The following is a 12,176-nucleotide window of genomic DNA, read 5'->3' as shown; positions in this document are numbered from 1 at the left end:
AAGATGCTTAACTTCGCTCTTAATTGGAGAAACCTGTGTTAAATCCGCAACAAGCAGGCACTTTGATAGTTGGGTTAAATAGTTTTTTTAAACCCTACCTGTTTCTTTTTACTTTTAAAATGTGTCTGCTAGAAAATTTAAATTACATACGTGGTTTGCATTTGTGGCTCATATTTTTTATTGTGGTAAAATGCACATAACATCACATTTATTATTTTAGAGCTCAGTGGCATTAAATCCACTCACATTGTTGTGCAACCATCACCACCAGCCATCTCGAGAAATTCTTCACTAGCCCAAATGGAAACCCTGCACCCATTAAACAATAACTCCTAGTTCCTGCCTCGCCCCAGGCCCAGGGAACCACCGTTCTGCTTTCTGTCTCTACGAATTTGACTACTCAGGTATTTTACATACACGGAATCATACAATATTTGTCCTTTTGTGTCTGGCTTATTTCACTCAGTATAATGTCTTCAAGTTTCATCCACATTGTAGCCTGTTTCAGAATTTCGTTCCTTGTTAAGGCTGAATGATGGTCCATTGTTTTTATGTTTTCTTTATCCACTCCTCAGGTGATGGACATTGGGCTTGTTCCACCTTTCGGCGGTTGTGAATAATGCTGCCATAAACATTCGTGTATGAATACCTCTTAGAGTCCCTGTTTTCGATTCTTTTGTACAGATCCCAGTGTGTTTTACTGGACAGCATTGTACTAGGAATTTCCATAGCAGCACTATTTGAAATATCCCCAAACTAGGAACTACCCGAATGCTCATTAATGGCACAATGGATAAATAAGTTGTCGTATATTCAAATGGAAACCCTATAGTGAGAAGGAGTGAACAGCTCCTGCAGCAGTGTGCATGAAACTCAAAAAGAAGCCGCACAAACAACAGTACCTATGGTGGGATTCCACTTACACAAAGCTCAAAAAAGGCAGAACCAACCTGTGATACTGGAAGTCAGAATGATGTCTACTCTTTGTGGGCCACGATGGGGGCCCCTGTGGGGCTGACAATATTCTGTTGATCTGTCACTGGTTTCAAGAGTGTGATCACTTCGTGGAAGTTCACCAAGCTAAACACTTGGGATCTGTGATCAGCTTTGTGTAGATTTTAGGCTTCCATAAGAAGTCCCCTCCCCCAAATGTATATATCCTTTGATCCAGCAATTCCATTGCTAGGAATTAAAACTACAGCTACATTTTCACACGTATGAAATGATGTATGAACCAGGTTATCCGCTGCAGTTTTTATCACAGCAAACAATTGAAAACATGCTATCTAATTGAAAACATGCTATCTCACACCCATTAGGGTGGCTACTATCAAAAACCAAAAATGAACAGTGTTGGCGATGATGTGGAGGGATTGGAATCATTGTACACAGCTGGTAGGACTATACGGTGGTGATAAAGTAGTGGAGCCGCTATGGAAAACAGTATGGCAGGTCCTGAAAACATTAAAAATAGAATTACCATATCACCCAGCAATTCCTCTTCTGGGTGTGTACTCCAAAGAACTGAAAGCAGGGTCTTGAACAGACATTTGTACACCCACGTTCATAGCAGCATTATTCACAGTAGCCAAAAGGTGGGAGTAACGTAGGTGTCCATGGATTGATGAATGGATAAACAAACTGTGGTATGCACATGGAAGGGGATATTATTCAACCTTAAAAAGGAAGGAAATTCTGGCACATGCTCCCACATGGATACACTTGGAGGACATTATGTCAAGTGAAAGAAGCCAGTCACAAAAGGAGCAATATTCTATGATTCCACTTAAAAGAGGTACCTAGAGGGGTCAGATTCATAGAGACAGTGGAATGATGGTTGCAGGGACAGGCAGGAGGAGGAATGGGGAGTTGCTGCTTAATGGTACAAGAGTCAGTTTCGGAAGATGGGAAGCGTTCTGGAGATGGATGGTGGTGATGGTTGTACAACCATGTGCACATACTTAAAACCACCTAACTGTACACTTAAAAATGAGTAAAATGGTGAAGTTGATATTATGTGTATTTTACTGCAATGAAAACATTTAAAGAGTGAGGTGTCTATAAGGAAAGGTGAGAAAAAATCTTCAAGAGATAATGGGTAATAAAACACCAAGGGAAGAACAGCATAGAAGGGACGTTCTCATTTGTTTAAATATATCAAAATGTTAAACAGAAGACAGAGAGGAAAGAAGTGACACGTACAAGAGGCTAACAAAGGAAGTGGACTGGGACCTGTCTCCCTTGCCTCCCATCCTCACCCCTCAGGGACTCAGAAGATAAAGGGGGAGGGGGCTGGCTGAGTTGCTGTCCAGGAGGAGCTGCAGCTCCCAGCCAAGGGACTCCTGCCTGAGACAGTGAAGCAGAGGTGGCACTTCTGTATGTCTGGCTGGGGGACCTGGGAGGGTTTCTGGATCAGACGGGGGCTGTGGGGGTGGTGATTGGCAGGAGGTCATCTTGGGTTCGGTCCAATAGGACCTCCTGGAGAGGCAAGAAGCTGGCGTTGGATGCTGGACTCCCAGGAGGAGAGGCAGGGGACCCCCAGGAGGAGGGGGCATCCCCACAGAGATGACTGTCTCCATGGAGCTGACAACAGCGCTGCCATCGCCGCGCAGCCCTCTCGGCCCCTCCTGTGGGGGAGGGGAGGAGAACTGGAAAATGAGCCCCCTGCACCCAGCCCCACCTTGCGTTCACCTCTCCCACTGTGGACAGGGAGCGAGGGGAGGTCTAAACCCAGATCAAGTTAGCAGTTTCCACAAGTCTCTTGACTGGACATTTAAAATTTGAGTGGAGAACGTGTTTGTGACTTAAAGCATCAGTAGAACTGTCTGTTATCTAAAAGCTGGTCAAGGCCACGTGGCTCCATGCCACGTGCCCTCCGGTTCTCCGGGAAGCAGAGAGAGGCAGAGACAGAGAGAGACAGAGACAGGGACGGAGAGGAACAGCAGGGCTTCTTGAAGTCTCACTCAGGACTAGCACAAAATTCCTTCCACCACATTCTGGTGACCAAAGGGAGACAGGAGGCCAACCCATATTTGAGGGAAATAGAACCCATGCCTTGAACAGGGGAGCCAGGGCAATGTCACATCGCAAAGAGGTGTGAAAACAGTCTACCAAAAAGGACTTGCTTCCCTTGCGAGGGCAGCTGGGCGATGTAGACCAGCTGTGTGTCCAGGAAGAGGAGGAAACGGGTTCAGGGAAGAGCTTGCCAGTCTCGCCACACTTGCCCACCCCCCGCAGATGCACAGTTACGGTTAGGCACGTGCCTACTGTGTCCTCAGCCTAGCAGGGAGGCTTAGTGAGAGCAGGGACCTCAGGGAAAGGGGTCCTGATTCCCCAGTGGTGGGACCACTCACCTCTGCTCTCAGGACCTCCATTTTCTCATCGGCAAAATGGGTCTCAGACTTGGCAGAGAAGTGGATGACACTGTCCCTGCCCTCAAAGATGTTAAGTAACAGGCGGAGAGAAGAATTCAAGATGTGCCCAGACCTGGGGAGAGTGGAGGGGTCCTGTTAACAGGGGAGGCGCAGCGAGCAGGGGCTCACTGCAGGAGAGGACCCTGTGGCTGAGCCTTGACAGATGAGGAACAGGATCAGAATAGACCCCACGCGTAGGGTACCGCCCGCAGGGAGGAGAACCAGCCTGTGCAGAGGTGTGGAGGCTGGAGCACACGTGGTCTAGTGAAGGGTCCTGCACCCCCATATTTAAAGCAGAAGTTCCCCAAGGGTGGGATGTTGGCTGTGCTGGGAGCTGATGCACACATATGTGCTTGTTCCTTGGCAGGATGGGTTTGAAAAAAGGAGAAAGAAAAAGAAAAAAGGCAACGAGAGATTGAAAACAGATTACTGGGGAGAAAAGTATTTCAGGCGTGAGATGGCTGTCTCTGCAGCTGCCGGCTCCAGTCCCGCCCATTCCCTGGCCCTGACGCAGGGCTGGCAGGCAGAAGGTGTGTCTCCTGGGACTGTTCAAACTGAGGGCCTGGCTGGCAGGAGGCTAAGGCCTACCCCATTCCTGCCTGGGTGCCAAACTCTGCATGAGGCTTAAATATCCCCACAGGCTGACTGCGTAACTTAGGCCACGCTAAATGCTTTCCGTGCTTCTTGAATTCTCCCCTTGAGGTACATTCTGTGATTGCCCCATTTCCTAGGTCAGTAAACCAAGGCTCAGAGAGGTTAACTGGCTTGTCCACAGCCACACAGCCAGTCAAGGGTGAATCTGAGTGATGCTATTGCCTTATCTTGAGCCTGGGGTGCAGACAGAGGAAGAAGAGGTTTAGGACCAACCATAAAGAAGAATGTTCTGGGGGATACAGGGTTTAGGGTGGGAGGCAGTCTGGGGCAGTGGTTAAGTGCTTGACTCAAGAGTGAGATTTGGGGTTTTTTTTTGTTGTTGTTGTTACAACAGTGTGACCTAGATTATCTGATTGATACAAATCATGGTAAACTAAGTTACATGATCTTCAAAATGTTAGGACTTATCTTCCTCTAAAAAGCAGGATTTGTTTTTAATTTTTAAGTTTTGCCAAATACACGTAACATAACATTTGCCATCTTGATCATTTCTAAGTGTACAGTTTAGTGGTATTAAGTACATTCACATTGCTGAGCTACTGTCACCACCATCCATCTCCAGAACTTTCATCTTGTGAAACTCAAACTCTACGCCCATTAAACACTAACTCCCCATCCGTCCTCATCCTCCCAGCCCCTGGCAACCACCCTCCTACCTTCTCTCTCTCTGATTTGGCTGCTCTAGGTACTTCATATATGTGGAATCATACAGTATTGGTCCTTCTGTGACTGGCTTATTTCATTCAGCATCATGTCCTCCGAGCTTATCCATGTTGTAGCCTGTGTCAGAATGTCCTTTTTAAAGGCTAAATAATATTCTGCTGTGTGTATGGACCACATCTGGCTTATCCATTCATCTGTCGATGGGTGCCTGTGTTTGCTTGCACCTTTTGGCTGCTGTGAATGATGCTGCTGTGAACACGGGTGCACACATATTGGGGGCAGCATTTTTGAACAGTTTTTGAGAGGGAAAGGTGCTGACTAAGAAGCCAGGAGATGGGATGTCGGACTCGATCACTAACTTGCTGTGTCGCTTCGGGCACGTTGTGTTCTGCAACTGAGTCTCACTTTCCTTATGGTCCCTGCCTACTTCACAGCAGCGCGCTGAGTCCAAGTGAGACCCAGGAGTACTAGCGAAGAACAGCCGCGAGGGACTGTTATTGTTATTACTCAGTGGGGTGAGGGCAATGATTTCCCAAAGGCATGAGTCATGAATGGCGGAATTCCAGGCATCAGGAGAGGTGGTTCTGGGCAGCAGAGACCAGATTCCACACAGAGCAGTGACCCTGACCCTGAACCCGCAAGGGAGCCCCACCCTCCCTCCTTGGCCACTGGCCAGTGTGAGGAAGGAGTCAGTGAATGTCATAGGCAAATAGGCCCTTAGGGTAGAGCCTGCAGTCCCATTGCCACATGCAATTGTTAGGGAGGCTCAGAGACGGTGATATACTTGCCTAGAGTCACACAGCCAGAGAGCAGTGGAAGCCGGACTAGAACTCGGAACTCCAGACTCTCAGCCCTGCACCATGCTGCCTCCCACGTGGTTCCAGTTCTAGGAAGAAGATATTAGAAGTGAGCTCTGGAAGAGCTATTTGGAGCAGGAGGATCAGGGGACTCAGAGGGTCTCAAGGTGCGGGTGGAACTCTCCTCATCTGTATCTTTTGGAGGCTGACCTAAGAACATTTTGCTATGTGGCCCTCTCTGTACTTTCCAAAATCTTGAGACTACGTATGATCATAATAATTGCTACTTGTAATTGAGCCCTTCCAAGTCCCAGGCATAGATCTGAGTACTTTATATACCTGGTCCCACTTCATCCTTCCTATGAGGTAGGAGCTGGTGTTATCTCATTTGAAAGCCCCTGCACCCCAAGCCTTAGATCGGTGGCATTTTCAAGGCCACAAAATGAGAGGAGGCCAGAACTGGGATTTGAACGCAGTCCTGGGTGCCCGTTGAGTCTGACTGTTGAAGCACAATGATCTACTGCCTCTTCCTCCGCTGAAATCTGTTACAATTCTGTGTGATGGAGGTGGGGAGCTGCCTGTGCTTATTGTCTAGGTGGAAAGACTGAAGCTTGGCAAACTAAGATTGGCCGGGCTGGAGAAGGAGTCAGGGCCAGGACCCACCCGCCAGGGCCGGCTTCCACCCCGTACATCTGCTCTGGGGAAAAGAAAGCTCTTCCAGGAGTGCCCATGGAGATGCAGGATGGGGAGGGGTTGGTGACAGAATCTGGATGTAGACCCTTCCCTCCAGCAATGACGAGGGCAGCCAGCATTTAAGGAGCACTGACAGGGTTCAAAGTCTTCTGCTTAACACTTTGTATCAATTATTTCATTTCCTCTTCCCCTATGTGGAAGGAATTAATTCCCCCCCCCCATTTTGTGGGTGCAAACGTTTAGGTTCAGAGTGGTGGGCTCACTTGTCCAGGGGACCAGGCTAGGAAGTTGTGGCAATGAGAAGCTAAAGTCTGGCTTCTTATGGCCTTGCAAGTTCCCCTCCCCTAGGAGATAAGGGAGAAGCAACCTGAACAACCCCACCCCAGGCCCCAAGGCCTGACACAACTGAGATGCCATATGCTAAGAGTCCCCAGGTGGTTCTAAGAACCCAGATTCCTCAGGTGGAGCCACCGTGTGTTATGAATCTACAGTTGCCTGATTCTCTGCCTGCCTGGATTTGAACCCAGGTCTAACTGAGCAACTATTATGTGCCAGACATTGTGTCAGGCGTTGTGACACATTATGCCATTGGAGTCACAAAGTAGTCCTGCGTAGGAGGTATTATCATTGTTGTTGCTGTTGTTATTCCTGTCAGACAAATGGGAAAACCATGGCTCAAAGAGGCGATAAGACTTGCCTACAGGCAGCGTCCAAATGTCAGGGTTTGAACCTAGGCCTGAGTCCAAGCCTTCATTCTTTCTACTATTTATAAGCCTCCCTAACAGAGACCCACAGACTATTATGGTGGTGCTTCAGGCATCAGAGGAGTCATAGATCTGGCTCCCAGGGCGGTTCAGGGATCCATGAAGTAATTCATGACTTCCAGCTGGCTGTGAGTTCAGCCCATCTCTAAGGTTGTGCTGGTGGTGGCTGCACCCTTGCTCTCCCAGGAAAATCCCTGGGACCTGGAGTGGAAGGGCCTGAGAGAGAGAAAGTGTGGCTACTTTAAAAAGCAGAACGTTTGAACGATTTGAGCCATGATGGAGAATGTGGATGTGACGTGCTCCCTGGCTGTGAGGGCACCAGCAAAGGCTGGCAGTTATCTGTGAAGAAGGAGTGAGAGGCAATTCCTGCATGAAAAATGATACTGGATTCAAAGAACTTACAATTTTGAAAGTCTGTGACTGTAAGATTCTCAGATCCCATTTTGTCAGATTTCAATCTAAGATTGTACAATATGCAAAAATCTAGGAATCTAAGACTGTGTGTGTTTCTTCCCTCTTTTGTGTTTCCTGGTCCCTATTCAGGCAGGTAGACTGTGTAGCATCTACTGACTCAGGGAAGGGACATTTCAGTAAAAGCAGAGAGCAAGTTTTTTGGATCTCAAAAGCACCCTTTCCTCCCAAAAAAGACCATTCCTGAAGGAACTTGGGGCACAGTGAACACCTCTTGAATCAGAGAAAGGAGGAATTTGATGCCTTTCTGTCCCTCTGCTGTACCACATTTGGGGTGATGGCTGTTTAATCAGCCTGGGTCCTGGAGTGAGGAGACACAGAGTAGGGCCTTGGCGGACCTGAGTGGACGCATGGCATGAGTGGCTGAGGAACAAGATTGGGGGTGGTTGTTACTGCACCCTAACCTGACTGATGCACGGCTCCCCTCTCCCCTCTCTCCTTCCTCCCAAATAAGAAATCTAGGAAGAGAGCCAGACAAAAAGCTATGACCGAGGATGTTTTGAATTTTGTGGGTCAGCATGACCCCAGAGAGCTTTGAAGAGTCCAAAAGTAGAGAGTGGGGAAAGGCTCGAGTGATGAAATGGTCATGTGGTATGTTGAAGCCAAAAGGGCCTGAAACAACCTCCCAGCGAGACCCAGCCACAGGAAAGATGTGTGTGTGTGTGTGTGTGTGTGTGTGTGTGTGTGTGTGTGTGTGTGTGATGGGGTATGGGGAGCAAACCAAATTGATTAAGATTAATTTTCTGCCCACATAGGAAGTAGGGTATCATCATAAAAATTAATTCAAAATAGATTACCTTTCCTGCCCGTCAGAATTTTGAACTGAGATTTTTACCTGCTATGCATAATTCTAAAATTCCACAGCCCTAAGACTCTTGGATTCTGGGCTTTTATCATGACTCTTTCACTGGGTAGAAGTTGGAGGTGGACACTGGGAGCGCCCAGGCCTGGAAACCAGGAGAAACTCTCCTCTCAGATGTCACCTTCCCTGGGTGGCCTTCCCTGACCACTTGGTTTAAAATGGAACTTCCCCCACCACGTTGCCTATTCCTGACCCCTCTTCTTTCTCTGTTCGCAAAGGACTTAGCATCACTGATGCAGCATATTTTATTTATTTCTTTGTTGTCTATTTCTGCCGCTTGGTTGTAAGTTTCAGAAGGGCAGAGATGTCTCTCTCCCTCCCTCCCTTCCTTGTTTCTTTCTATTTTTCAATCTCACTTCTCTTTTTTTTTGTTTTCTTTCTTTACTTTTGTATTTATTTCCTTTCCGGTATTTATAAAAATTTTTTAAAAACATACATAAAAGCCTAGAAAACAATGAACATTCATTTGCCGTTGGCCCATCACCTAGATTTAACAACTGTTAACATTTTATTATTTGCTTCATTTCCTTGGTGCCAGCATTTTCTAAAGTAAATCATTTTCATCATGCTATTTTCTCTTTAGAAGCTTGAAGGTAGAGAGTTTTGTCTCTGGCACTTGCTGCTGTATCACTCACTGCCTGGAACCTTGTAGACCTTCAACAGATAGTTGGTGAATGAATGACTCTCACTTAATCCTCATAGCAACCCTAAGTATTAGGTATTAGCATTATCCCCATTTTACAGAAGAGGAAACTGAGGCATAGAGAGGGAAAGTAACTTGCCCAAGGCCACACAGCTAGGAGATAGTGAAAGGAATTTGAGTTCAGACAGGGCTGAGTCCAGAGTCCACACATTCACTGCCCTAGATCTCTCTAGGGGGTCCTTTGATTGGATGTTCTTTCATCTTCTCTGTCCACCTATCCCACCCAGGTACCATCCACAGAGGAGACCGGGAGGCTGACCAGAAGCAGGGCATCCCCATCTGGGAACCCAGGTGGTCTCCGTAAAGGCTGGGGCCCTCTCTTCCACCCTGGGGTGGAGACAGAAAGCTCCTTCCCAGACGAGTGACCTTTGGGGTTTGTTATGAGTAGAGATTCCTTCTGGGGAACGTGATGGCTGATGCCGGAAGCCTAGGTCCCCAGACTTAACCCCTAGGAATGTGGAGCGGAATCTCTAGGCCTCCACCCTGCAGGCCAGCGTTCCCAGTTGCTCCAGCCAGAGGAGGCGGGTTCTAGGTAGCTCTCCGGGTTGCTGGGGCTTCTGGGGAGATGGACTGGGAACCTTCTGTCCTCAGGTTGGGAGGCAGTTCCTCAGGGTAAACAGAGCTCCAAGCTTCAAAATCAAAGAAACCTGGGGTCTGCCTCTTCACCTCTTCCTTCCTGTGTGACATCAGACAGTTGCCCAATCTGGGGAAGCCTTGGTTTTCACATCTATCAAATGGGGACACTTATTATCCCAACCTCACACAGATCCGAGGCTAGGGTGAGGCAAGCCAGGAGACCAGGGCACAGCATTTAAGGAGGTGCTGGCTCTCGGTTGCTGACCCTGCACTTGTGGGATCCCGAGGGTGAGTGCCTCCTTAAATTGTGCACCCTGGTTACCGCCACACCTGGACCCTAGTCCCAGCCCCACCTCCCAGGGTGGTCCTGGAAAGGAAATGAGGTATTTTGTGCCAAGTACATCAGCACAGTGCCTAGCACATGGCTCATTCTTTGGGAAATGCAGTTATTGTTGCTATTATTGATGGCTGGGGGGGTGGTTCCCAGCCAGGGCCCCATCTCTCTCGACCACCTCCATCACTTCCTCCACCTGTGTGTATTGCATTCTTTTTTATTTTTTATCTCCTTCTAACAGTATTTCATTACTATGAATTTCTAGTATTTTCCTTGTCCTATAGTCTCTGTTCTTTTTTTTTTTTTTAGTTTTTTTTTTAGGGGGGTGGTAGTTAGGTTTATTTAGAGGAGGTTTTGGGTATTGAACCAGGATCTTGTGCACTTAAGCTATACCCTATCCCCCTGTTCTGTCCTGCAGCATGGAAACAATGATAGCTAATATTTACCGAATGCTTACCAGGTGCAGGGCACTGTGCTAAGCATTTATAATGCCGTCTCTCTTCCTATCTTTGCAATGACCCTGTGAGGTGGAAACTAGGATTGTGCCCATTTTGCAAATGAGGAGACTGAGGCACTTCAGTTTCAATATTAAGTACCTTGTCCAAGGATGGACGGCTGGGGACGGCCAAAGGGGTGTATAGACCAAGACAGTGTAACCCTACAACCCATGCAATGGAGCAGGCAGATGGCTCCAGGCAGAGGCCCTAAAGCCCACTGGAGGAGACCAAGCTAAGTGAGGTCCCAGGGACCTGGGGGCAGGGGGAGGGGCCCATCAAGCCACAGCAGGCAGTTTCTGAGTTCTTCCCAGGCCAGAGAGTGGCTTCTGCCTTCAGGCTGTGATAATAATGACGTTGAGCTCATATTTATTAAGTGCTCATTCTGGACCAGCCCTGTGCTACACGAGTCACATTCAAGGTCTTGATCATCCTCACAACAGCTTTCTTATGCATTATTGTCTATGTTATGAATGAGGAAGACCTCAAGACACCAGGTCAGGGTCACAGCCCAAATATATGGTAGGTCCAAGATCCGAACCCTTACTTGTCTGAATCCCAGGTAGGCTTGGGGCTGAAGGCTTGGCTGCCGAGGGCCTTGTGGGCCCTTGATCCCAATCACCTTTACCTCTGTGCCTCCTCCCTCTGCTGGCAGCCACTATTAAATGAGGGTTAACCCAAAAGGAAGTCATTGCAGGGGCTGGGGCTGCGGTGGTGGCGTGGGGAGGAAGGCATGTTTCTGGGCTCCGAGGACCCTACGCCTGGGTGCTCCATGCCCAGGCCCTGGGCCCCAAGGTGCACACCCTGCTCTGGATGAAGTGGAACCTGGGCAGGTGAGTTTCAGTCTGGAGGAGACAGCTCAGTGAGGATGCTGAACTTTATTTGTACAAATTCGTTTTCTCCCTGGCCTGACCCTCTTCTTTGTAATTCATCCCTCATCCTGGCCACATGGGAGCCTCCTACTCAGGACATTCACTCCCTCCCCGCAGGATGAGCTAAACATTTCCCAGCATTCAAGGCTATCCGTGGAGACTAATGCAGAGGGCTGGCCCTGCCTCTCTGCCTTTCCACAGGTGGGCCCCTCCGCCTAGAATGTCCTCCTTCCCCTGAGATCCTTCTAGATCTTCTCAGGCCTGGCTGGGCACGACTCTGAACTCCCCGGCCCCAGGGTGGTTGTGTAATTTGATACCAGGCCGGCATTTGACGAAGACGAAAGGTGGCTTGGCATCTAAAAGGCGGGTTTTGAACTTGGATGTGAGTTCAGTCCCAGCTCTGTGACTTACCAGCTGTGGGAGGTTGGGCAGCCTCTCTGGGCCTCAGTTTACTTCTTTGGACACAGAAAGAATGATCCAACCTTCTCCATTTGGGGCGCTGTGCTGAGGGACTGGAGGGGGCCATGCGACTGAAACTCTGGGCTCAGTACTGGCAACACGGTCAGAGCTAAAAAGGTACCAGGTGTTCTCATAACACAGCAGGTTTAGGAGCCCATCTGGAGCTGGTCTCTGTGCTGGGTGTGGGGATGGAGCCGTGAATGGACTCATGTGGCCACAGCTCTTAGAAACGGAGACCAGGGAGGGAGATGTTCACCCACTAGCTGCCACTGTGACTGTAATTAGGTATATCACCCCTAACTCTCCAACCTCCACCCCTCACCTTGACCTTGAAGCACCTGAGCAGGATCTAAATCTGATTTCTCTCCATAACCTTAGCTCCTCAATCACCGTCTGGAGACTCCGCACATACGTAAGTTGA

This window comes from Camelus dromedarius, chromosome 18 (genome assembly GCF_036321535.1).
Source record: "Camelus dromedarius isolate mCamDro1 chromosome 18, mCamDro1.pat, whole genome shotgun sequence".
Classification (NCBI taxonomy): domain Eukaryota; kingdom Metazoa; phylum Chordata; class Mammalia; order Artiodactyla; family Camelidae; genus Camelus; species Camelus dromedarius.
This window is presented reverse-complemented; position numbering follows the sequence as displayed.